This window comes from Triturus cristatus, chromosome 12 (genome assembly GCF_964204655.1).
Source record: "Triturus cristatus chromosome 12, aTriCri1.1, whole genome shotgun sequence".
In the NCBI taxonomy this organism is placed as follows: Eukaryota; Metazoa; Chordata; class Amphibia; order Caudata; family Salamandridae; genus Triturus; species Triturus cristatus.
The window spans coordinates 289,556,800-289,584,626 of NC_140595.1; the positions used below are offsets into that span (position 1 = coordinate 289,556,800).

The following is a 27,827-nucleotide window of genomic DNA, read 5'->3' on the forward strand; positions in this document are numbered from 1 at the left end:
CGCTCTACCTTTATTTATTTATTTCTCTTTCTCCAGCTCTCTCCTTCGTCTTCACCTCCGTGTCTTTTTCCCGCTTCCATGGCCGTAATTTGTTTTATTTATTTTTATTTAGACTTTATTGCAACAAACCCTAAACTTGTCTACAATAATATTTACACTTTAAGAGAAGCGCCAAAAATACGGGAATCTGCAGTAAAATGCTGTCACGGAGCCTGGATAAACAATGTCACATCAGACTGAGAAAAACTGGCTCTTCCCTGCCGGGCTTTCCATTGCGTCCCCCCCTCAGCCTCGGCGTCGTTGGTGGTGTCCAGACAATGCTTACTGGGGCAGTAAGACGGCTGATCCACTCACATCTCTCCGCTTTTAAAGTGCCTCGTCTTAAACTGGCTGCCAAGATAGCTCAGTGGGCTGTGCGCCCCATCCGGATATGTACTTCTAACCTGCAGGTGAACTTTACAACGAAGTATGGCTGATTCTGCAGGTCATGCTTCCAATGTCGACACAAGGTACAGTTTTATGAACACAACCCTTTCAAAATAGGCATTAAAAATCAATACACACTGAAAGAACGCATTCATTAAATATATATTTCCATTTGAAAGGAAAAGAGTAAAGTTTTCACAAGCACTTTAAGAATGCAAAACTCTCATGACTGCGCCACAGCCTTGTTATTAAAGCTATTTTTTAATTAATCTTACCCTTCAAGCATTATTCTAAAATCTTTGTGTGCCAATTTCTTTAAAAAATATATAGTTTATAGAAAATGCTTTAATTTAATCAAATACAATTTTGATATCTGAACATAGGCAAATAGGAGACTGTGAAACATGAAACAAGCATTGGCATAGCCAATAGGTCTCGCCTTTGGGACCTTATAAGTGTTTAATTATCCAGCACAATATACTTGGTGCAACAACATCAACTGTTGCATGGCTAAACACTTATAAGGTCCCAAAGGCGAGACCTATTGGCTATGCCAATGCTTGTTTCAAGTTCCAGCTCTGTGTGGAAGGCACGTGAATTTAAGTTGTCTTTATTCGAGCGAGTTCCCGGCATTATTTCAAAAACTGGATGACCCTCTGATCTGTGATGTGATCTGGATAGTAATTTATCAATAGCAGTGTGCTCTGTCTTGCTTCTAACCATTAAGAGGCTAGTTTTCTGTTTGTACCCCCCCCCCCCCCATACACACACCCTATTGGCTGTAAGCAGCTTCCAATCGACCGACCCAGAGCCTCTATTGGCTGGGCGTCGCCTCACCTGCCGCAACCTGCAGGTGTCCTCATTGGCTAAGGTGTTTTACTAGAGGGTGCAGCCAGACCGGGCGTCGTGCCAACCCTGGCTCGTCCAGGAGATGCGGTGCCCACCTGGCGCAACCTTTCTCCATACATCGTCGCCACCCCCCTGTCTCTTTCTATATTCAGCTTCTGGTGCAGTCTCCTGCCCACGCCTGTCTATCTCCGAGACGACACGGGTCTCCGAGCCGACACGGGGCACTGAATCACCCAGCACCATCCACCAGACTGACAGTAAACGTGAAAGGTCGGAAAGTCCTCAGTCTCGGAGGCGCGCGCCTAAATGGAAAGAGCAGGCGTGAGTTGAGTGAGAAAGGGACTAAATAGAAAAGGGGGGGGGGGCACTACTGGGAGAAAATAAGAAAGCGGGAGAAAATCAGAAAGAACAAGAGGGAGTATGGTGTAAGAGGGATAAGTAGAAGGAAATATGGATAAAGACCGAGAGAAGGAGCGGGCCAAAGACTGAGTACAACATAAGAGACAGACAATGCGAGAGAGAAGAGGGGGCGGCGTGTTGGGGGGCGGGGAGGGGGTTTACAACCGACAGAGGGACGCTCAGCTGCAATCCTGCTGCTGCCATTCAGCGTCAGTGGGTGTGAAGTGCAGTCGCCTGTGAGAGGAACTCCCCGCGCCCTCGGGACAGCCCCCACCTAACTGGAGAGGGCAAACCCCAGACGAGAGAGCGGCGCTGCACCAGCCCCCTCGCCCAGAGCACAACGGAGCACCTGTCTCTCCACAGCTCCGCGCTGCACCTCCCGCTCCCCGCAGACAGGGGCCGTCTCGAGCTACACCTGAGCCGCGGATCCGTGCGCGAAGCCATCTGTGTGTGGGTCCAAAGGGACATCCCGGGCTAAAAGAGACTGCTGCGATCCCGGAGAGCCCGCGTGTCTCTTCGGATCCAGGGACGCCTGTCTGCCAAAGACCCAGTGGACTGCCGTCTCTCCGCCTCTCTCCACCTGAGCTCTAAAGTCTCCGACCGGGAGCGCCCGTCCCTTCTTCCGTGAGCCCCGCCTGCTCCGGGAGGCGCCGCTTCTCCTTCAGCTCCGCAGCCAAGGACTTCCACCCACTGGGCCCCAGCAGGTAGGACAGTAACTTCCAGGGACTCTTGGCTGCTGGTCACTCTGTTAGGACATGCCATCTGTGGGGGCACAGGGCATCAATGTGGGCGAGACACTGCAGCAGGTGGTCTACGGGAGCAGCAGAGGGTGCACCTGGAGGCAGTTCGTGTGGGCGCTATGTGCTCATATCATATGCTACCAGAGAATGTTCTTGTAAACATATTCTGTGTTCTGTGTGTGCATATTGTGAAAACAGGTCTTAACAGCAGTGTTTACCAAGGAATGAACTTAAACAGGAGTTCCTACCGGTGGAATAACTTTGGAATATATTTTAATAGAGTATGTTCTAATTACCCGCTAACTGTTCTGTTGAAAGAAATGGGGCCAGGAGGTTGAATCGGTTAAATGTTCTCGTAAGAGGAGTTTTTACCCATGGAGTATTCTACCAATATCTATGGAACGGTCTGTGAATGAGAAATATACTTAAAAAGGAGTTTCTATCTGTGAAATGTTCTTATAATCGACGTTTCTATCACAGTATGTTTCGTAACAGCAGTTATTTAATGTTGGACTTTTCTTGTAACAAGCGTTTGAATGTGTAAATTGCTCTCATAATGAGAGTTCAGTCTGTGGAATTTCCTTATAAATGGGATTTCAATACATGGAACCTTATTTTACTAAGAGCTTCTATATGTAAACTATTCTTCGCTTCACATGAGTTATTTTAAGGGGCTGCTCGTGAAACAGAATTCCCTGTCTGGGATAGTCCTTATGACAGAATTTCCTTTCAGAAATGTTCATATACCAGGCGAATATATTAAGGGAATGATCATATACCTGAAGTCTTATCTGGTATATTTATGACAGAAGTACCTTTGCAGGCATGTTCATGTAACAGGCGCTATTTTAAGGGGAGTTTCATATACTAGAATTCCATGCATTGGACAGGTATTATAACAGAAGTACCTTTGCAGGCATGTTCATATAACAGGCGCTATTTTAAGGGGAGTTTCATATACTAGAATTCCATGCATTGGACAGGTATTATAACAGAAGTACCTTTGCAGGCATGTTCATATAACAGGCGCTATTTTAAGGGGAGTTTCATATACTAGAATTCCATGCATTGGACAGGTATTATAACAGAAGTACCTTTGCAGGCATGTTCATATAACAGGCGCTATTTTAAGGGGATTTTCATATACTAGAATTCCATGCATTGAACAGGTATTATAACAGAAGTGCCTTTCAGGAATGTTCATAGAACAGGCGCTATTTTAAGGGGATTTTCATATACTAGAATTCCATGCATTGGACAGGTATTATAACAGAAGTGCCTTTCAGGAATGTTCATAGAACAGGCGCTATTTTAAGGGGAGTTTCATATACTAGAATTCCATGCATTGGACAGGTATTATAACAGAAGTACCTTTCAGGAATGTTCATATACAAGAAGTGCTTCTAAAAGGATGTTCTTGTAACAGAAGTCTGTGCTGAGATTGTTCTTATAACGGAAGTACTATTCAACAATGTTCACATAAAAGGAGTTATTTTAAGGGAATTATCCTATAATAGAAGTTTTGCCTGGGCTAGTTCTTATAAAAGAAGTACCTTTCAAGAATGTTCATATATCCGGAGTTATTTTGAGGGAACATTCATATAACAATAGTCCCTATTTGTGAAAGTCCTTGTAACAGAAGTACCTTTTTGGGAATGTTCATATAACAGGAATTACTTAAAGTATAACAAGTCCCTCTCTGGAATAGATAGCTCTTGTGACAGACCTATCCTTTGGGAATATTCCTATAACATGAGTAATTTTAGGTGGCTGTACGTATACCATACTTCCTTGTCTGGGATAGTTCTTATGTCAGAAGCAACTTTCAGGAATGTCATATAACAAGAGTTATATTAAGGGGATTTTCCTATAATAGAATTTCATGTCTGGAATAGTTCTTATAACAGAAGTACTTTTTGGGAATGTGCGCATGACAGGAATTATTTTAATGGGATGTTCGTGTAATAGAAATCCCTGTTTTGGATAATTCTTATGACAGAAATACCTTTCAAGTATTCTTATGTAGGTGGACCTCTTTTAAGGGCATGTTTGTACAACACACTACCCTGTCTGAAATAGCTCCTATAACAGAACTACCTTTCAGCAATGTTCATATAAGTAATAGCAAGAGTAATTTTAAGGGAATGTTCGTATGACAGACGACCCTGTCTGGGGTTGTAGAGCCAGCGGTGATGGATCAAACCCAGATCTGTTGACTGGGTGTGAGTGTTTGATTGGTTCTGATGCTCCGTCCATCACCACCCCCTTTTGTACCGCATTGTAGAGCCAGCCCCATGCGACTTGGGGCATTGTAAAGCAGATTGATGCTTGTAGGGCAGCAGTCAGAGAACAGGAGCAGTCTGAGGTCACAAGTATAGAGCAGGAGTGAGGGCACTGTATAGTGGATGCTTAGAATAACACAGGCTGTGCTTGCTACAGTTCAGGGCATTATCCTAACCCGCTCCTCAAGCGTGAGGTTCATTGCCAATGGCGGCTTACACTGAGGGTGTGATTATTTGCAGAATGCGCCTATACGAGAATTACGTTTGGAATAATCTAATAATATTGTATGACTGTACTGTATTGTGCTTGTTTGAGAAGATGTGGGTTTGTAGTGTGGCCTACGTGTGGCATATTTTGTTGTTATACGTGGTGACCAGAGTGGCTCTCTTACCTTGTAATATGTCGCTGAACTTGGCATGTGGTGCTTTGAATAGAGCGCTACAGTGTGATAGCGCCTTAACGCAATGCTGCATTCGGTTCAGCCAATCAGAACGCTAAAAACGGAGACATTGTCTGCTGTTGTGTGGAGGAGCAAGAGGCAGGCCTGTGGGCAGGGCTTGGGACACCAGTGCCAGTGGCTGGGTTTTGTAACGCGATTATCCGCAGAATGCCCTGAGAATGTTCAAATAACCAAAGAGGTTCACACTGAAAGTTCACCTCCCGTGAACAGCAGCAAAGCGCTCTCACAGCGGGGACACGCGGCGCGTTTTCCTTCTTTCCTTTGCAATCCGAGCAGCCCGCTAATCCAAAGCAACCCCGCGGCGAGAGCATGGGGTGAAACTCACTCGCAGGGTTCTGGATCCGGCCCATTTTCCATAAAAGGGAAAAACATGTGCCAGAAACTTCAGCTGGAAGATTCCGTCAGGAAGGCATTTCTTTCATATGTGTCCAAGCGATCAGCCCGATACTGTCGACGGCCCCACATGCGATTACTATCTGGGGGGCACCATAACACCAGAAAGAAGATCTACCTCCTACTCCAGACACCACTCTTTCTATTTCTATGTTTAACTACATTTGGAATTTCAAGCCAATTTTATTTATTTTATTCAGCTCCTTTCATATTTGTATACAGTGAATATTTTCTGCAGTCTGTGCTTCTCTGTGGCGTTTAGTGGATTAGGGGAGGGGGGTCCACCAGAAACCATTTCATTGGATTGTTTTCGTGAATCTGGGCATAGAAAGGACAAATTGAGGCGATCCGTTCGTTAGCTGATCCATACCGCGCTTGTACCTATACTTCCCTTACAAACTGTAGAGACATCTTATTTTAAGTTGCATAGTATTTGTGTGTCACGCAACAGTCGCTGGTATGACGTCATACCTCTCTTACCTTTTGCTGAAGTGGTTTCAGGCTAGAGCCTGAGTGGTTGGATTAGTTTGGTGGTGGTGCGTGTCCTGTGTAGGAAAAGTTGGGTATGGCACATGACGAGTGGCGATTCAGTCCCATTGTGTTGTTGCATAATTGCCGCTGTGGCTGTACATGCAAGTAGCCCTGGGTGAAATTATTTTGCCAAATGCAGACTAGGCAAAATGTGACTGTCTTTTAATACGCCTTTATAGTAAATTTGCCTACGTAAACAACCCAAGTTCACTCTGCAGGTGAACGCAAGAGACATAGGCCTTTTGTGGTTTGTGCACTATGTGTGGTTCTCCGCGGCAAAATGATGTCCAGGGAGAACCAAAGGAATGGCTGGTACTTCCCATGAGCCAGCTGGTTCATAGGGTAAGTAATGGGCCTCATTTCGGTCACGCAAGCAACGAGAAGTACCTGAATCAGTCAGTTCTTAATTCTGTGGCCATTTTAGGTCGAAGCCTACCAGACTTTGCTAAAGACTTGTTGAGGACATTCTGAAAGCTTCCCTTGGGATACATTCCGCCCCTTGCTTATCATTGGCTTTGTGGTTTGTAACTCACAGTTGCTTGCTTTCTATTTGCTGGCTTTATTTGTTTCAGGCTGTCCAACTTGTGTAGCAGGGCCTTTTTACCTGGCTCCTTGTATTCTTCTATGAGTGCTCGCTTTTGGTAAACAGGCCTTAAATGTTGTTCTCATCTTGTCACATTTGCTGGGCTTTAAAATACAGAGGTCAAATGACAGGCTCTGTCTTAGGGAGCCTGGTGTTTGCTTTTCTTTTTCTGACTTCAAAGTGCGATGATTTATGTGCCAATCTGGCTGGAGTTGTGAACAGAATGGCTTTTTTCTAGCACAGAACAAAATGTAGGGGCCTGTAAACTGTGCAGGTATTTCAGAATATATTCGTATTAGGGAAGCACAAATGAAGCACATTTTTCGTAATTCTGAAGCCTGTGGAAACAAATATTTTAATACGATCAAAACAAGTCAATAAACTAGGTGATGGCACTTCCACACATTATTGCTTGTGCGCTGTATAGTTTTATTAGTAAAACTGTATGTCTATGCAAATGCAATGGCCATTTCTATTGTAAAGGTGTTGTCTGTAATGGCAGTGCGCTACCACACCATGCATACTCCACACTACGCCACTCCACACTACACTTCTCCACTCTTCTTCACTCTATGCCACTCTACAACCCTCCACTCTACACTACTTTACGACATGACACTCCACTTTGACACTCAACTCCACTTCTCTTTACAACACTCCACGCCAATACACTCTACACCCTCCGCTCTACGCCACTCCACTCTATGCCACTCTACGAAATGGCACTCCACTTTATGACACGCCACTGCACTCTAGATATTCCACTCTACTTTAGGACATGCCACTCAATTCTGCTCCACTCTGCATCCCTCCACTCTACGCCACAGCACACTACTCCACTCTAAGAATATCCACTCTACTCTATGCCACTCCACTCTATGGTACTTTACTCCACTTTACTCTATGCCACTCCAGTCTGATACTGTACTCCACTCTATGCCACTCTACTTCACTCCGTTCTACGACACTTTTCTCCACTATCCACCACACCACTCTACACCGCTTCACTGTATGCCACTCCGCGATACTCCATGGCACTCCACTCTATGCTGCTCTACTCTGCTCTACTCTACGCCACTCAATGTCGCTCTACTCTACGCCACTCCACTCTACTGTATGCCACTCTATGTTAGCCTACTCTACTCTCCCCTCCACTTCACTCTGTGTCACTAACTTTTAGCTATGCTGAACAGCAGGTGTGCTTGCACACAACATGGCTAAAACACATTGGCGATGCCAATAGCTCTTCTAAAGGTGAGACCTATTGGCTTTGCCAATGTGTGTTTTCTTTCACAGCCATTGGAAATTACCATGTGCACACGCATTGTACAGCACAGTGTCCTGCAAAAGTGGGTTATTGCCTCAGTGGATGATGTGGGAAGTGGAAACGCTTCAGAGGCCTGCAATTACTTCATAATTTGTGAATTTCTCAAATTTTGCAGGCATAATATACATTTGCAGAGACATAAGCTTGACCATTGCATTAACATTGTCATGTGCCGTCGCAACTGCATATCAAATTAATTTTGGTAATTTTGCTAAAACACACAACATAAGCTGAATTGAATTAAATAATTGAGTGTCATAGATCGCCCATGCGCCAAAGATGAATGCAGAGCACACAAACGGAGAGAGCAATTACCTGCTGTTAACACCTGACGGTATGAGTGTAATATACAGAATTACAACTGGTTGGTGCCATCAGCATGGTTTTGTGACGACACGTGGTGCCAAGAGACCTCTTGGCGCATCAATATCTATTCAAATACAAATAAGTGAGTGAAACTGTCCAGATTGTGCTGCATTATGCCACATATTTTGCCTTTTCTTTGCACGCTTCAGTACAAACTACCACATAATTTGGTGTTCTGTTGCTGCATAATTCCAGTGGCCCTGCACATAGCTCTTCCCTATGAACTTACTCCTTTCTAGGCACTTCCTAGGAGGAGGGTTGAAAGCAGGCTTCACGGTCTCCGGGTGGCTGTGGCCCAGCCTGCTCCGCGCTGCCACAGGTCCAGGAGAGCTGCCTCAGGGCTTCTTTGGCATAGCTTTGATGAGGACCATAGAGTGGAGGTGACACTCTCTGTAAAATGTCATCAATTACAGCTTTTTAGGTCTCGCCTGACCCAGTTGATGCGCTGGTCTGGCAAGACTTATTGAGAGGGCTCCAAAAAGTGCTACCAGGCCAGCCTAGAGCTACAGGGCATGTGCGCGGGCGCGCGCGCTTTACCGCGATTACTTCCACTTTCACGGCCGCTTTGAAGTTTGATCGCAATCACTTTCACTTTCGCGGCCGCTTGGCATAGCCAATAGGTCTCGCTTTTGGGACCTTATAAGTATTTAGTTATGCAACTGTTGCATGGCTAAACACTTACAAGGTCCCAAAGGCGAGACCTATTGGGTATGCCAATGCTCGTTTATTTTTGGATCGGGGTCATGAAGATTTGTTTTTCACACGGGGCGGGGAGTTAAAAAGACCACTGCCTTAGATGCCCGTGAGCAGATTGTCTTGAGGGGTTTCCGGTGTTGACGGTTTCCTGGTGTTATTGGCAGTCCCGGGGCTTCTCACAAACCATGAATGTCGCCGTGGGCTCCAGGGGCACTGAGAGACAGGACACTTGCCGTGAGTTGGCCTTGTAGACTCGAGAGTAGATACCAACTCGCATCACTACTAGACATTCGTGGGGGGGGGGGGGGGGGGGGGGTTAAGAGGAGGATGAACTAGCGGTAAGGGTGGGATGTGCAGAAATGCTGGGACTTGAACCTGTGATGTGCCCAGATCTCTGCAGCAGGCGCTGAACCCTCTAAGCTGTTTTTGTCTAATTAAAAAAAAACCGGAACAGTTTAGAAATAAGTATAACTAAACCACGCAGGAGACGCTTCCACCTGCGTTTCTGTTTTTTATGTGTTCCTTCTAGTAAAAAAAAAGACCGTGTTTTGTTTCACCTCACTTGTGTGTTTTCATCCGTTATATAAAAATACTGGCATTGTGCATAAAATACGAGCCAACTGGCAACACCCATTGCCGTATTTGGATTTTTCAGAAGGATTGTTTTTGAAACAAAAGCTCTTACAATTTAGGAGGGGGGAAAAACGGCTTCTTTAGTCTCTGTACATTCTTTCCAAGAGAGAGCGACCAGGCTGACACCACGAACCTGCCTTCTGCAGCGTCCAAGCCCGTCTGCACGGGCAGGATATGCCCCCAGACTGGAGACGGAGGCTGATAGGCACTAGAGGCCGGACTGAGAAGGAGCTATCTCGAAGAACATTCTGGAACAGGCGTGACGAAGACAATTATATTAAAAGCACTGGAAATTAAATATATTTAGTGCTGGAATTAGAGAAAAATCACTCCGGGAACCCATAAATTCGGGGTCAAGGTGTGACAAAGGAATGTGGGTGGAGTCACGGAGGGCGGAACTTAAAAAGTCATACACATGCCCATTACTGAACAAAACAAACTTGGACCCGCTGAACCCTGACAACTACAGAACGATTTCAAATGGACCTTACACAGAATCTGCCTCCTTGCCATCTGGGATGACCTGAAGAACACCGTTGACTGCAATGGGGTTGCATCGTTATTTCTCTTGGACCTCTCGGCTGCCTTGGACACAGTTGGCCATGACACTCTGCTATAAAGACTTTACGAAGCCGGCCTAGAGGGGCCTGCTCTAGACTGGATTGCGTCCTTCCTTCACAACAGAACTAATGTCATCCATAGCCCACCTTTCTCATCCAAACTGCACTTCACAAAAACAGGGGTCCCTGAAGGCTCTATTATCTCACCCATGCTTTTCAATATCTGCATGAAGTCATTACCGGCACTGATCAATCAATTTCACCTCACGTGCTATAGCTATGCAGATGACACACAACTACTCCTTCAACTGCAATGCCCCAAAGGCATTGGAAACTCACCAACTTTCAGTTGTGTCAGAGCTGTGGATCAATGGATGACGTGGAGCCATCTCAAATTGAATGCTTCCAAAATGGAAATACTCACGTGTGGCAATTGTAAACATTATGACCCGCTTGCCGCCTGGCCTGATGAACTGGGATCACTGCCTAAAATATCAAAGGAAGTAAGAAACCTCGGAATGACCATGGACTCCAAGCTATCGATAAACACCCAAGTGAACAAACTAGCAAGATCAAGCTTTGTTACTATAAAAACTTTGTGACAAATATTCCCCCATTTGGGATTTCCACACAAGGTCCAGGCTTCCATCTCCCTTGTTTTTTCCAAACTCGATTACGCCAATAGCCTCTACCACGGATCATCTTTAACAACCATGAAAAGACTACAACAGATTCAGAACTCAGCTGCCAGACTACTCTTACAAATAAAGCCGGAAGACCATATCTTCCCTGCCTTGAAAGCCCTGCATTGGTCACCGGTTCCCAGAAGATCCACGTTCAAGCTGCTTTGTATCACTCACAAAGCAATACATGGAATGGAACCGCTCTTCATCAGGAAGAAAATCGCCAAACACATTCAACAAAGGAACCTCCGATCTAGAGTGGCAACTTGCCTCAAAATCCCAAGATACAAGAAAAAAACCCACGGGTGGCACATCATTCCCTATTCAAGCAGCCAAACTATGGAACTCTTTACCCCACAACACAAGATCCATTGATAACCACCTTATCTTCAGAAAACTAGTCAGGAATTGGCTCTTCCCCACATAACCACCACACAAAAACATCTAGAAATATACAGCATATCTCTCTGTATATAAGCATGTATTTCTACTATAGATATGTACCTATATAGTTATATTCCTTTGTATAAACGTGTAGAATACTTATGTTTAAAAATGTATCATACATAGATATTCATTAGTTCTGCTTAACAAATGTACATATTACTGATAGTTACATTATTCTATGTTTTTAACAGGTATATAAGTAACTGCATAAATATATACATCTTTCTATCATAACTATTGATCTACAATTGTTTTACTATTGAGCTATAAAAAAATATATATATACATGAATAAATAAAACTAATTTAAAGTACAACACTTGAAAGCCAGAGTTTATTTAATGTATATTTAATCTATATATACTACCTTCCTTTATGCATCTGTATACCTTCCATGTACTTATGGATCTATATCTTTATTACTTTTAGATCTATATATTTATTACTCTTACTCATTTATTACTTTTCTTCTAATTCAGCTTATCCAATGCACTACCCTATTTCTCACCCTATACCACTATCAATCTATCCATTACCTCCATTCTCTCACTCATCCCAAACCCCATACCACTACTATGACCCCAAAATAACCCTTTCGAGACTCTTCCCTACTCTACACTTCCTTGCATCATCTCATACCTCTTTTTACTATTCCGATCACCAAAACAAGCCTTTCTAAACCCTCCCTCTGACTCTTCCTCCTCCACCTCCCTTTTACTCACCCCCCTCCAACTCCGTTTTACTCATCCCTAGCCTCCTCCTACTGCTATGAACTCCAAAACAGAAAACAAATCTAAATCCTTCCCTTCTATTCCTCCACTATCCTTTTCAATCCAAATAACAGACTAAGGTCCACCACTCAAATTAATTTCATATTTCACTATATTATTTCACTATGTTAATTCACCACTAATCCTTTATGGGTTTGCGCTACTCACTGAAAAAGCACTTCAGGGGTAGCAAGCACTCTATAAATGCAAACCTTTTTACCTCTCCTACCCCTTCGCTATCCTTCTCAATCCAAATAACTGACTAACATATCCACCACTCAAATCACTTTCAGACTTTCACTATACTAATTCACCACTAATCCTTTATGGGTTTGTGCTACTCACTGAAAAAGCACTTCAGGGGTAGCAAGCACTCTATAAATGCAAACCTTTTTACCTCTCCTACCCCTTCGCTATCCTTCTCAATCCAAATAACTGACTAACATATCCACCACTCAAATCACTTTCAGACTTTCACTATACTAATTCACCTCTAATCCTTTATGGGTTCCGAAGTAGTTTGCTACTCACCTAAAAAATCACTTCACCACCCAATCAGGGGTAGCAAGCGCAATATAAATGCAAGCCTTTCTCCCTTCTCTAACCCTCCACTATCCTTCTCAATCCAAATAACTGACTAACATATCCACCACTCAAATTGCTTTCATATTTCACTATAGTAATTCACCACTAACAATGTATGGGTTCCAGAGTAGCGTGCTACTCATCAAAAATAAGCACTTCAACGCCCCATCAGGGGTAGCAAGCGCTATATAAATGCAAACCTTTTTCCCTTCTCTATCCCTCCACTATCCTTCTCAATTCAAATAGCTGACATATCCACCACTCGAATTACTTTCATACTTTCACTATACTAATTAACCTCTAATCCTTTATCGGTTCCGAAGTAGCGTGCTACTTGCTGAAAAAGAGCTTCCACACCCCATCAAGGGTAGCAAGCGCTACATAAATTCAAACCTTTTTCCCTCTTCTATCCCTTCACTAGCCTTCTCAATCCAAATAACTGACTAACATATCCACCGCTCAAATTACTTTCATATTTTCACTATATTAATTCCCCAGTAGTCCTTTATGGGTTCTGGAGTAGCGTGGTACTCGCCGAAAAGCACTTCGAAACCTCGTCGGGGGTAGTAAGCGCTATATAAACGCACTTACAATTACAAATTATAATTACAATCCTCATAAGAAGAGTATGATAGTCAACTAATATAGTTGCCTTAAAATCTGCTGCAAAGAAGTTAGCAACAAAGATGTGACAGTTAATCTAATCTAGATTAATTAATTGGTCTCCAAGAGGCTGCATTTTAAAATATTTTAGAGGGTTATGGTACCTGTGTGCCCTGAATTTTTGAGGGGATTATAATAGCAAGAAGTTAACTCTAGTAGTTAACCCAGTTCTGGGAGAGTTTCGTGTTTTGTCCCAGTGTTGTGCAGCCCCCGCATTGTATGTGGGCAGGGGGCGTTTGGGAGGGGGAGCTCCAGGTGGCCCCCTCAGCAAAAGTGGTAGTTGGTGGGCCTGAAAGAGTGGGCCTGTACTTTGTAGGGGCGCCCTCAGGTTTTGGTACACCACTGTTTTGTCCAGTCGCATTTTTGACTCGAAGTCGCAAAAAGGGTTAATGTGCCTGCTACAAAGCACATTGTGTAACAGGCTGATCATAGCTGTCTTTTTTATTTGGCTAGGAAAGTAGGCTACTGCTTTTGATACAGAGATCACTTTGTACATCCAGTTCAAAAGTTGCAAGCCTTTTAATATAGCACAGTGACCAATTTACTGGCATCAAGGAGCTGCATGCAAACTGTAAATAATGGCTTTAGATTCTTGCTGTGTTTTTTCCCCTCAATTTTAATATTGCAAGGAAGGGTTATTTTGGCAGGTAATAAAGTCTTATCAGTACAGACAACCACAATCCCAGAGTTAGGTTTTATAACCTGACTCTGTGTTAGAGAAACAAATCTCAGACCTTATTTTATTATCACAACATTTATCACGACTTAATATAATTTACTTAAGAAATTAAAATTACAAAATTGGTACTAAATCTGTCCATCATTTCGAGTCCTTTACAGAGTACTCTAGACAAAAAATTCCTAGCCCTTCATCTCTCCCTAGCCCCAATTTTGGTGAGCCTGTGGTCCAGGTTCTCTCTGCATCTTACAGACCACCAGGAACCCACCCAGCTCTGGGAGGGGTCCCCAGATCTTGAATCCTCAACACCTTCTGATCTGAGCCAAGGTCTCCTCTGATGCAAACCTAGAAACCCATGCCAGAGGCAGGCCCCCATGGGTGCCCCGGCATCTGACAGGAAGATGGATTGGGCAACCACGCCATAACTTTGCCCCCTGTCGCAGACGGCACAGTTGATGAAGCTTTTATAATGTTGTGTTTTTTAAGGATCAGACAATTGGGCAAAAATTCTACCAGTGACCTAATTTGGGGCGAGATATTTAAGTCTATACATTAATCCAATCGCCGGCCTTTATATTGAAAAAGTTAATTATCAATTTTAAGATGTTCCTGAATAGTGTCGAGAATCTTAATATTTGAGAAACCCTTGGTCGGAGCCATCATGACCCTTGGTTTGGACAAATCCTGTCAAGATGCAAGAATCACAAGGCGGTTAGTGCTTGCGACATTCCAGGCGCATACAAACTGAACCTGGCCTGGCTTACTCGTTCCTAGAAGACTCTATTTGAGCCCTTTCCTTGGTAGTTTTGTATCTGTAGATTCCGATCCTGCTTTGACAGGTTCGCGTGGATAAGTTTTGCCAGCTTTAGGCAGGTCTGGACAGCTCTTTAACACCAGTGTGATTGAATCCATAGAGTGCTCTTTGTGAGGAACGCATGCTTTACTTTCTGCTTTTGAGGGACAGGATTATTTGCTTTGTTATCCGTTTTGTTTTTTAAAGACTTAAGTTGTTTGCTGATTTCTGTGCTGATTGAGTACTGGAATCTCTATTTTCCATCTTCCTGTGAGCTTTATTTGTACACTTCCGATAAGGATTTTATTAACTTTACTGAACTTTACAACAAACTGTGAACTGAACTTAGGGACCCGAGGGGTCATCAAGCACAACCACGCAAAATGTACGGTATGCGCGAGTGTCAGCGCTTCTTGGGGTGTGTGGGCAGTCGTGGTGCAGCCGCCTGGGTATTACTTCTGAGGCACAATGGACCAGTGTGCACCGTATATTAATAGTGTGTGGGGGAAAAGCCCTGGACTGGAAGAGTTGTGTAAACTATAGACCTAAACCGAGACCCACTGTCAGTCCAAGAATTCTGACAGAGTAAATGTGGATGGGAATTAACAAGACTGTTAATTTATCACAAATGGAGATGAGGAGAGCAAAGTCCGGAACATTCTTGATAGCCGGCAAAGCTGACGTGGCTGATTCTACCTCAGGCTTCCTGGCCTTCTGAGGCACAGACTTGTTGAGAAATCCACCCACTTCCCTCTAGGGATTCCTTTTTTTTTTTTTAAACAAATCTTTATTGAGTTTTTAGTTTATTTTACATTACCCAGCCCCCCTCCCCCCCACCACCCATCAGCTTACAGGCTTTACAATTTATTTATATATATGTACAATAACAGAATTTTTTTTATAACATAGCTTCTTTTAATCTTGATCTTGATCTTCTCTCCATACTCGGAGTGGATCCCAAATAGCTAGGCCTTTCTTTTTCTTATTCAAGCCCTTACTTCTGTATATGGCTATTTCAAAGCTGTAGGTTGCAAGTAAGCGTGCTCGCCATTGTTGAAATGAGGGTGGATTTAGGTCTAACCAAGCCGACGCTAAACAAATTCTAAATATTGCCATTGCAACAAATAATAATCCCCTTATTTGAGTTGGTCGAGAATCCCCTTCTACACCCAGAACTATTTCTGCAGTTGTTATTACAATATCTGTTTTGAGGATTTTTGAAAGAAAAATAGAAATATCCCGTCTAATGGTATAAAGTTCTTTGCAAGTAGTAAACATATGTATTAAGTCCACTTCGGGAAATGCACATCTTGGACATCTCGTCCCCTTGCCAATGCTCCATTTTGCAATCTTTTTAGGGGTGTAATATAATTGAAAAAAGGTCTTATAAAATTGTGCTTGTAACTTGGTTGATATTAGGATTGATTGCGAGAGTTGGAATGCAGTTTGAATGGAGTTTTCGGAAATTGCTATTTTATCCTGCCATGTCTGAAAGTGTTTGTCAAGATCGTCAGGTAGATTGGTAATTAAATTATTGTAGATTTTACCAATTTTAATTGTATTATCCTTTATAATCATATCTATTATCTGTATTTTCTGAAAAGCTGTATTACCACCCCCTTTTTTCAACAAGAAGTCTCTTACTTGCAGATACTTATAAAAGTCACGATGTTCTAATACAAATTTATTCTTTAGTGATTCAAATGTCTTAAATCCAGTTTGATTGAAAAAAACTCCCTCTAGGGATTCCACTGCTGATCTGGGGAGATCCGTGAAAGGGCTGACACCCCTCCTCATGTTTGCATAGAAGGCTCACAGTATACAATTGAGGCCCAAATATTGACATATGTCATGGAGTCTGCGCTGTTCAAAATGACAGGAATTGTAGAGCATACTGAGTTCTGCTAAAACTGTTTAAGGGTACAAGCCTGTTTTTTTCTGCTGTGTCCGAGTTTTACAAAGGGATTAGCAGCCAGGCGCCACTGTGTGCTGCAAAATAAATGTCAGGCCCGTACGGGTCAACCAACACGGACTATTGCCTTTGTCCCACTCACCGCCTTTTTGTCCGCGAACTACAGGCACGCTGTCGCCTGTCCGCCCATACACTGATTTCAATCTCTTTTTTTCGGAAAACTGTGCTGACCCTCAACCATTTTTTAATATCTGCCTGGTAGACCCAGCTTCAGCTAGTCCTGGCTTTATAGCCAACAGCACTTCGCATGATGGGGTTTTTACATTAATCCCTACAATGTTAAATGTGAAACTACAAGTCCTAGAATGTACAGTTAAAAAATTAAATCCAGGGGTGGTGGAAGATGTCACACGAGAAGAGGTCACCAAACACATATGCATTTTCTACAAAATCAGTGACCTATTCGTTACACAATTTTCAGGGGTACATGTGTGCTGTGCATGCCCACGGTTGGTAAACAGGCTGCATAATTCGTACAGATCAGAAGAGTGGAGGCAGGGTCTCTAAACGCTCATCCATGGACCGAACTGTCCACTAAAGAGAAAGGCGCCACAAGGGCCTATATGGAAGGTTCTCTAGATCACTTAGGCCTGCGGTGTCTCCAGGAGACCTCAGGGACCACACACAACATCTTTAAAAAGCTTGTTAATAAAACTGTCTAAAGAGTCTTTTGGGTGGAGGACAAAGCATTACTGGCGGGCAGGACGCATAGATGGTCCACCCTACACAGCTATACCAAGGCTGTCCCCCAGCTCTATGTAGGTACGGGCTTCACCAAATCCACCAAGGAGAACTATCTAGGTACCACCTAGGCATTCTACCCTCTGTGGTCTACTTACCACCATGGAAGCGTCCCTTGTCATCATTCCGCTGCCGTCTGTGCGCGGAGGAGAGGGGAGATATTATCCACCTGCTTTGCACATGCAAAGAACTTATGAGCGAACGCAGAGCACTGCTAAGGCCACTCCAACCGCAAAAGAATAGCAACACGTAGGCAGGCGGTAACGGTGTGTTTTTGGATGTACTGTTAAACGGCCGCCTGGTAAGATTCCTGACCACAGCCGAAAAGAGACTAAAAGCAGAGACACACCTGAAGTGCTCGGCGGCCATGCAGTGGAATTAGAGGATGTTGTCTAAAAACAGGGCACAACAGCACTTTAAGCTTCCCACGAACTACTGCATGGCGTCCGGAACCAGCCAAGCCGCTAGCTATTAAAACACGGTCTCCCTGTGCAGCGAATAACACGTCCCTTCCTAATGACGCTTTGTCTGATCACTGAGGTCCGGGTGACATCCACAGGGCCAGCTTCAGCGGTGGTGGCCCCCGGTGCGACAATCTTTTTTGCCCCCCCCATACACCATGACCGCCTCTCACGATTCTCTCACTATCACCAGACAAAAGTGCCTCTCATCTAACCATTCATAAGCTATTCCTACATGTTCCTAATGAATGGAAGGTTCTGGTTTTTAATACTGGGATATAATGCATAATGGAGTACCTGTTTTAAGAATCACTTTCTATTTTGCACTTTTGATTCTCATTTCACTTTTATAATATGAATGTTGTTGCAATGGTTTTAATTAATCATGAAAATAAAGACTTAGAGATGCAGGCAATGTTTAATCACTTTTGGCTTCAAGAAAAACTAAACATTGACATGCTGTACATTATGTATGCATTGCACTTATGTGGCAATATTATTTTTCTATCAACAGATACCCACTGTTTCACAGTCACTTTTACCACATACGGGCAGTTTTTCCACCCATTTAATCACATTCAATAATTAGAGGCAATGGAGAAGGCTGCTGTTTTGGAAACTCCCACTTCACCGTGCTCAGCAAGTGGCAGATTACACATTACATAACTTCCCACTACCATAATTATATCTCAATATGCATCTCATTGATAAATCATTTTTTTCATGAAAACGACATTCGTTTTTTTTTTTTAATGTACAGTATTAAAACAAATTATTTTGGGTTGCTAGGCACTAAAAACACAAATCTGCCGTGCTTATTATAAGCAGTTTTTCAATGAATCACTGCTTTAAAAAATCCCTCCAACGGATTACGATGAAAAGTAACGTGAAATAGGGATCTCAGTTCGTCATTTCTGCATCCATGAACTCTTTTAATCAGCTTTTGTAAAGCTACAAATGCATTCATCCCCCACAATATCACAATGTATATATCTTAAAACTCTTTTTTAGCTCATAATTTTCAGCTCAGCCTAATTTTGATAATTTATCAAAATGGAGAACACCAGCCTGATAAAAATGGATACATTTATTTTGGAGAGCTGCCAAAATTATTTTCATGAAAATCAAAAGATTTTTGTGCAAGAAAAAACTGTACCTAGGCTGACTTTTAGTCACTCTTAACTGCTTTCTTTTTATATGATGGCTTTCTATCATTGTTTTGTGCTTTTTTCTCTCCTGTGGAGCATACCTTCCTTACCTTCCTTTTGACTGGATGACTTGTATCATGCCACTTCTGACATTCAGGGGACTACTTTTTAGGTCTCGCCTGACCCAGCGCATGCGCTGGGTCAGGCGAGACTTATTGAGAGGGCTCCAAAAAGTGCTACCAGGCCAGCCTAGAGCTACAGTGCATGTGCGCGGGCGCGCGCGCCACTTTTACCGCGATTACCTTCACTTTCACGTTTGATCGTGATCACTTTCACTTTTGCGGCCGCTTGGCATAGCCAATAGGTCTCGCTTTTGGGACCTTATAGGTGTTTAGTTATGCAACTGTTGCATGGCTAAACACTTATAAGGTCCCATAGGCGAGACCTATTGGCTATGCCAATGCTTGTTTCTTTTTCATTCAGCACTGCATGAGAGTGCACACGTTTTCTTGCTATCTCTTTCTCATGTGCTGCTTCTCCCTGCAAATACTCAATCCCTGCACTCAAGTATTTCCCCCCTCTCGTGCAAAGCTTATCTGTAAAAGCACAGCAATAGGCATATTTTGCCAGGGTATGATAAAAAAGGCAGATTTCGAGGGTTGTTTTTGTTTAATCTCTTGCATTCCACATATTGCATGAAAGCACAAGCCTTGGCACACAAAGGATTTTGTGATGCTTGGGAAGGGGCCAGCTGGTGTTTGAGACTTGGCATGACTGAGGAGATGTCTCTTCTCTTGGAGACCCACAAACCTGTACCTGCACAATGGCTGAAGACCAAATGACTGGGAGCTTGTTTCGGTTCTGAGTCCCCTGGAAAGTAAATTAGGCCTTGGCAAGCATTTTCCTTTAAATTCTGACAGTTCCTTATTCTTTTTTAATTTTTTCAGAATTTCCTGGGTGTAAAAGTATTTGAAAAATACCATGCCAATTGTGATGATTGAAAAAACTGACTTCAGTGTACTTTTTGAGATGCCATAAGAGATGTTCGCTTTCCCAACACTATTTTGAAATATTCTTTTTTTTCCTTATACTTTCCTTAAAACCATTCTTTAGAAACAAGCATTGACAAAGCCAATAGCTTGGCACTTTCATTACAAAGGGAGACCTATTTGCTTTAGCAGTACTTGTTTTACTGTATCACGATAAGGAAGGAGCTGAAAAGAATGGAAAAGAGAAAAAGAAGAGAAGTAAAGGTAAGTAGGAAAAGACGCTAAGAGGCTAGTGGAATAGTAGGAAATAGGGAGGAGAGGAGTAGAGAGGACCTCATCGCCATCGTAGAGGAGGGAGGAATGGTGAGGAACCAAAGGTTGGGTGTGGCACCAGGGGATTCTGAAAGAAAATAAGGTGAAAGGAGGAAGGAGGTTAGGGAGAGACACATTAAAAAGGGGAGGAGTGGGAGGAACAGAAAAAGGAGAAAGGGGTGTTTAAGCAGAGGAACCTCCCTAAAAAGAAAGGAAAGCATAAGTCAGGGAAAAGCCAACCAGCACTAAAAGATCTTTCATTAAATATGTCATTCGCCAAGTTGGTTTCATCAACCTGGTGAATTCCATACAAAGTAAAAAAAATAAAAGATTTGATGAAAACTGGTCATCAGAATTGTTTCAGTCAGGTGTTTTTTCCCCCACCAAATTCACATGAATACAATCATCTCCTTAGAAGCAACAATCTAAGGCCCCTGAGAAAAAAATCTCACTGTTCATGAGTGAATATTCACCTGACTGTACCTCACTGTCGCTGTCACACTATGTAACGCGTTTTGTGAAGCACAGTCCACTCTTGCTGGACGGTGAATCCTACATATTTGCCCTTTTTACAGTTCCATCGATGCTGCCCTATTGAAACTTGAAACTTTAACCTCATACTGCTGCTACAGAGAAAGGGACAGGTCCAAAGGCAAGGCTCTGCGAGCCTCTCCACTCATCTATTCAATGAACTACCCAGGGACCCCATGTGGACTTCAGGTTTTCACCAACCATCCTGTGCCGCTCCCCTTGGTCCTTTGCGCTGTTTGCATCTTGGTGTCTAGTGGTGCAACCGCTGGATGGCGAGCAAGGGTTGCAGTAATGTTCGATGGTCTTAGACTCAGGAGGGGCCCGTTTTATGTGCAGGAATAGTGGGGAGCCAGAATCGGTGATGCTAGGTGGTTTCCCCATCCCTAAATCCTCTAGTGGCAACTTAAGGAGATCAGAATGGGGAATAACATGGAAACCCTGTTCTACTGGGTCCCCTTACCCATAGATTCTCAATTCTATCCATATTAGTGGGACATTCTCTTCTGCCATTGATCACCTCCCCCAAAAGAGTGAGTGGGTCGAGGGGAATCTGTGCAGGTTACGAAGTGAGTGGGGATCTAGGAAGACAGAAGGCTCTTAGGTGGGGGAGTGTCTTCACCCCCATAGTGCAGGAATATAATGGATGAGGCCAGGTGCTGCAGCTGCCCAAGCCAAGGATGGTGTTTGCTAACCTTGTAATTAAGGGTCCAGTGACACCACTAAAGTTGGTTTGGCAGCTGAATCTTCCCTGGGAGTACCCCTCCAGACCACTTGTAATGAGGGCCTAGTGTTCCCTTGCGGAACTTGTCCTCCTGCAAAATTGTCCAGCTATCAGTGTTGTACACTGCTGTGTCAGGATGGAAAACATGCTGACCCCTGCCGGTACCCTCAAAACCTCAATGTATGGGTCCTCCATCTTTAGCACATCTCAACAGAAGCACACCACCTCCTGTGGCTCCATCTCTCCCTCCACCATAGAGAAACATGATTTGCAGGGAATAGGATCCGGGATAACCCCTAAGTGTTTCCTAGAACAGTGCATTCCTTCAGACCAAAATCTGGTGACCATTATTGCCCCTTTAAGCAACGTCCATTTATGCTCTACCCACAGGCCAGTTGCAGCTGCCAAGTGCAGGCAGCCCATCAGAAAACCTGACACATATGATGTGTGTGGTTATGCTATGGCTACTGCCAGTCACCGGCTGGGGGTCCCTTTAAATTGAGGGGGATCCTAACACTGCACACTGCCACATGAGCTCCCCCTCTAATGTAGGTCCCTGCCAAGCCTTGCCTATGCCAAGTAAGCCTTAGGTGGGTATTGCGTACCTTGGCCATGCATTGCAAACCCGAGGTGCAGAGAACATGGCTTTTTCTGATGGCAGTGCTCTATATGTGCAGTAGTTTGGAGATGATGGGCACAAAAGCGGCAAGAGGGAGGAAAAAAATCTCAAATGGTCAGTGCTTAATTTGAGCTGGCGGTTGCCGATGGAGACCACCGGCACTTATTTATCCTCAGCAGACATTTTCCGGGAGCAAGAGATGAAAAAACCATACAAAACGGAAAGACAGATGAAGAGAAAGACAGAAAATCCATCACTATGGGAGCAAACAGAAACCTGTAAGTTTGAGATAATGGGGCAGAGAGTGTCTGGCACTTGATTAAAGAGGCGTGAGGTGGATTCAGGACTACTCACGCTTTGTATTCTGCATGCTGACATTTTATAGCACCTTGGACACCAGTACTGATTTTACAAATAACGCACCGATCAGGGGACGCCCTCCATAGCAGGCAGTAGTCCCAAAAGAGTATGTGGCACCAAGACAAAGATTCTGTAGGGTAACTCCATCAGTCTTTCAAAAGTGGTGGATCTCGTGGAGATTTACCTAAAAAAGGTCAAAGGCCATCACCCACCAAGGCGGCATGCTTCATCATCAGGTCCCTCCTCACCATGGTAACCAGAGGTCAGGTTTGGGGACTGAGGCTTGTTTTAATGATCAGACCATGGCCCAGATTAAGAGAATGAAAGGCAAACAAGGGAGAAAAAAGAAGAAAAAGAGAAATGGGAAAACCGTGACAAGAGGTGAAAGGTCAGATGAAAAAGAACCTGCAAGAGTGAGATCTAGAGGCAGGAAGCGTAGGGTGGTGATAGAAAGAGGCATGCAGTGGAGTAAAGATGAGGCAGCGTTGGTGTTCATCACCATAGACATCAAACCCCTAAGACAAAATGGAGGCCCCTTGAACTTTATTTTTGTATTTTATTTTTTTTACAAATTAAGCACTGCGGGGACGCTGAATTCCTGATTCCCTGATCAAGAAGGGATAGGGGATAAGCGAATCCCACGGAAGGACAAAAGGTCAGTTATTCCTGTGCTGACCTCTTCTGTTGCACATGTCCTGGTCACAACTTGCTGAGGCCTCCTGGTCGCCCTTCAAAACTCTGCTTGCTAGATGGCCACAGCTGTGTGAATGTGTGCCCTGGAAGCGCCATTCATTCCAGTGGCAGCCTGAAAACCCCCTGGTCTATGCATGGACCCTAATAATGAAGGGTGGCAATGCTGTTAAATTGTGGACACGTTAATTGGCAGAAATGACTTTTAATCTCGTTTTATCGCTCGAATAACTGTGTGAACCTGAGCATATGACTTTTTGGCTTGTGGCTCAGACTGACAAAATTGGGAACTAAACAAAACCCTACAAATAGATGTTTTAGTGACACCGTTGTACAGCGCAACAGAAACGAAACTATGCCAATGCTCGCTACGCATGGAAGAGGCTGAGCACGCAGATATTATGTTTTCTAGCAAAAGGATTAGGGAGGGCTCTGAGCTGTCAGAGATCTACAGTGTGCATTGACTCGCCTGGCAGAATGTTCAGTTGAGTCATTCTACTGGCTTATGATGGATGAGGCAGGACTTGTAGACGGTATTGGTCGCTGCTTCGGAAATGAACCACAAAAATGTGGGTGCTCGGCATGCAGTGTTTGCAGCGTGTGTACTCACTGGTTTTTGCAGTCGGCAAACAGCTGATTTGCTGTTGCAGATGAATAATGCCCGTATGCACGATGAAAGATCCCAAAGCTCTGGGCTATTTGGAATTCTTTATTTGTAAATAATACTGAGAATGATCATCAGAGGGGCAGAGGCCCAAAGTTTTTAGTATGGAGCCAGGTTAGGGCAGAGCGGGGCTTTGCACATGTCAGAGAGAGGAGTGGTTGGGGCAACATAAGTGTACATGGCGGTTTAGCCGGCCGTCTTGGACCTCCCAAACCGTCATGCACACTTAGCATGTTTTCTACTGGCTGTATTGCACAGCCTGGGTGGAGACCATGCAGAGGCTTCCACTTCCTGTCTGAGCGCCGAACCACGGCCGCTCAGGCCAATCACGACCCTGCAGTCATGCTGGTGACAGCAGTGTCATGATTGGCTAGGGGAGTCTGGGAGCCTGGGGATGACGGGCGGCAGGGAAACAGGGAGGACAGAGGAGAGGCGGCGGCTCTTGACCGACAACCAGCAGGAAAGTCTTCTTTTTTTTGTTCTACCCTTCCCCCGTTCTCTACCAGCTGCCACTGCTGTTGCAGGCCAGGGTTGCCTAGTCTTGATTCCGCTTCCTACCTGTTTCTTCCACCACCCCACACTTCCTGTCTCTTCATGTCTTTCTCACAGGTTCTCAATCATCCCTACTTTATCTCCATGCCACTATTATCCGTTCTTTCTTTTCCTACTTGTTTCGCCCTTTTCTGCCTTTTTCTCTCTCCGGTCCTAAAAAAGTGTGCCCATATCGACCACCCGCAACCACCAGCAAAAAACATAAATACTGGCTATTTGATTTGCTCCTTTACGTAGCGGTCTCTAAAACCTTTTACTTGCCACCTAATGCATTTAAACACCGTGCTCTAAAGCGTACTATTTGACACTAAAGGTGAGTCTTGCCAGCTCACTTGTTGCAACCTTGGACTGCTATTTATGCCCCACCTGTGTTTAAATTTACTAGTCACCACTGTGAGAGATAATCTTGCAGTGTTGCAGGCGTTGCACCACAGGCCTGCGCCTGTTCTTTGTTGGCCAAGGAAGCCTGCCCTGTAACAGGTTTGTGTGTGTAAGATGGTATATGTGGACAGGTAGGGGCACAAGGGAGCTCCAGGCCACCGGATACCCTTTTTACATTCCTCAACTTTGTTTTCATATCATTGTGTTGGTCTAATTCGCCTGATTGAAAATAAACCAGAACTTCAACTCCCAGAATGCACTGATATGTGGAAGAAAAGTAGAGGAAATGAAAATTGGTGTGCTGGTGACATCGAGCCATATAGTCACCTTATGTATGGAGGAAGATTTTGTGTGTGAGAAAGCGTGCACGTGGAAAATGTGTGGGAGAGCCAGCATCGTGCACTGTTGCTATTGTTTCCGCACCTGCACTGTGTGTGATGAAGGTGGGGGGGCACAGAGCTTCAGCCCCCCCTCCCCCCCCCCCCTCCTCAGCACATTAGTCGGGCCTGAGAGCTCCGAATTCATTACGGAGCGGGGCCCCTCCGTGTACTTTGCAGGGGGGGGGGGGGGGGGGGGGGGCTCAACTTTCGTTACGCCAGTGGTCTGATGGAAGCTTGCACTGCCGATTTCTACGCGGCACGTGTGGTGCCCTACAGATGCTTGGTGCAACCTTTTCCCTGTACGAAATTGAAAACAGTCGGCATTGCCAGCGGTGTTTGGGTTATGCTGATAATCGCCGAGGGCGGGAAAGAGTGGAAGGGCCGTGAGCCTGGAAGAACATTTCGTTTTGAAGGTTATTACGCGCTGGTAAACAGCCCCTCGGCGCAGCTGGTGGGAAGGGGTCGAGGCGCGCGGACGCACGCGGTGGGTGTGAGCAGGGCCCGGGAATCCTTTCCATGACTCTGCGTCACGGCGAGGCGGATGCACTTTACCTCAGAGCTCGGGGCTGCCAAGGCTCCTCGAGGCGGTGCAGGCCGAGGATCTGAGGCCCGCGTGAGGCCCAGCTGGGAGCAGCTGATAACCTCCGCCGCAGGAAGGCAAACAGCAGCCAAGCCACTGACAACGAGTTTCCAGGCCCTTCAGCCATTGTAATCTAGAATTGCAGCCCAGAGGGGTCCATTCAAGTGAGCCACAATGGCGAATCCCTGAATACACTCCGGGGTTCGATGAAAGGACAGGCCTGCAATTGACCACATGGGGTCATGAACCCATGCGGATGAGGAGTGACCCCGTTTCGGTGAAGTGTGGGAGACCCATGAAGGGATATAGGGGCTCTGGCAACAATGTAAGGCTGCCCGAACCCCTTCTCAAGTGTGACAGATATCTACAAAAAATTTCTCAGTGTGATAATACGTATTGCATTATAGTAGCATGTATGTAGCGCTTCATACTCCGGACTAGCCACCAGACCGCATTTGTGGAGGAGGAGCGCGCTACTCCAAGTCAGTGCTTGAATGGAGAATGTGTCTTTAGTGTGAGCGGGAGTATTGTTTCACTGTTGTGTGTGAGAGTGAGATTTGTGCACTCATCTCTTTTTGTCGCTGCGCCTTGTCTTGTAGTAAGAGATGGGAGGCTGAGACACTAGGTTCTAGTGAATAGATCAAAGGAAGTGCGTCTGTTTTTATAATTTCTACTCTGCCCCTTCAAAATTAACATTTTAAAACGCTAATTTATTATTGTTTAGTAATTGTATGGATATGGTGCCTGCTACGCTTGGCGAGGCTTGGATGTGCTTTCCACGGGTGACACGCTATTTTCGAACCCAAGGATAGTGTTAGCGGTTATTGGTGGGGCCACTACAAATATGCGATTCTGTGGCCCTGGCGTTGTCCCCATATTTAGGTTATACTGTAGTTGCCACATAATCCACCATCTTGTGCATAGTATTCGGATTGCCATAAAAAGCTGTTACTAGCTCAAGCTGGTAAAAGTTACTGAAACAAGCATTGCCAAAGTCAATAGGTTTCGCCTTTGCAAGGGCTATTGCCTTTGCCAATGTGTTTTAGCCATGTTGTACACCAACATAGCTTTTGTTCTGCATAGCTAAACGTGAGTGGCATAGATTGGCGTGGAGTAAAGTGGCGAAGAGTTGAGTAGAGTGGTGTAGAGTGGAGTGGAGAGGCATAGAGTGGAGGGGCGTACAGTTGAGTAATGAGTAATAGATAAAGGAGATTGACCTAGAGCTGAGGGGCATAGAGTTGAGGGGCATAGAGTAGAATAGTTTGTTAAAGACCTAAATGCCTTAGAATAGAGTGGAGTAAAATGTCACAGAGTGGAGTGACTTAGAGTGGAGTAAAGCGGGCTAGAGTGAAGTGGCATAGAGTGGCTTGGAGAGTGGTGAAGTGAAGTATTGTGTCGTAGCGTGGAGGGGCATAGAGTGGAGTAGAGTGTTGTAGAATTGAGTAGCGTGTTGTAGAATGGAGTAGCGTAGTGTGTAGTATGCATGGTGGGGTAGCGCACTGCCATTACAGGCAACACATTTTTAATTGAAATGACCATTACATTTGCACATACAGTTTTACTGATAAAACTATACAGCTCTCAAGCAATGTGTGGAAATGACATCAGCCAGTGAACCGATTTGTTTTGATCGTAATAAAATATGTTGTGTGCTAGAACAAAAACTTTTCTTTCCCAGTACCCAGCAGGATTGTTACATAAATGGTCCTGCTTTGAAGTCAGAGAAAGAAAGTAAACACCAAGCTCCAACCTGACATTTGACGTCTGTCCTCTAACACACAGCAAATGTGACAAGATAAGAAAAAAATGAAAAGGCCTGTGTACAGAAAGCTGGGACTTGTAGAAGAATACAAGGAGCGAT

General features: G+C 44.5%; 1 protein-coding gene across 1 annotated transcript in view; it reads left to right on the plus strand.

Moving 5' to 3' along the window:
* Window positions 1–1,990: 1,990 nt before the first annotated feature.
* ADGRG1 (adhesion G protein-coupled receptor G1) overlaps window positions 1,991–27,827 on the plus strand; it is a 316,709-nt gene continuing 290,872 nt past the window's right edge. Inside the window, exon 1 of the mRNA XM_085640101.1 lies at window positions 1,991–2,378. The gene's annotated coding sequence lies outside the window, so the exon portion shown is untranslated. The remainder of the gene's footprint in view (window positions 2,379–27,827) is intronic.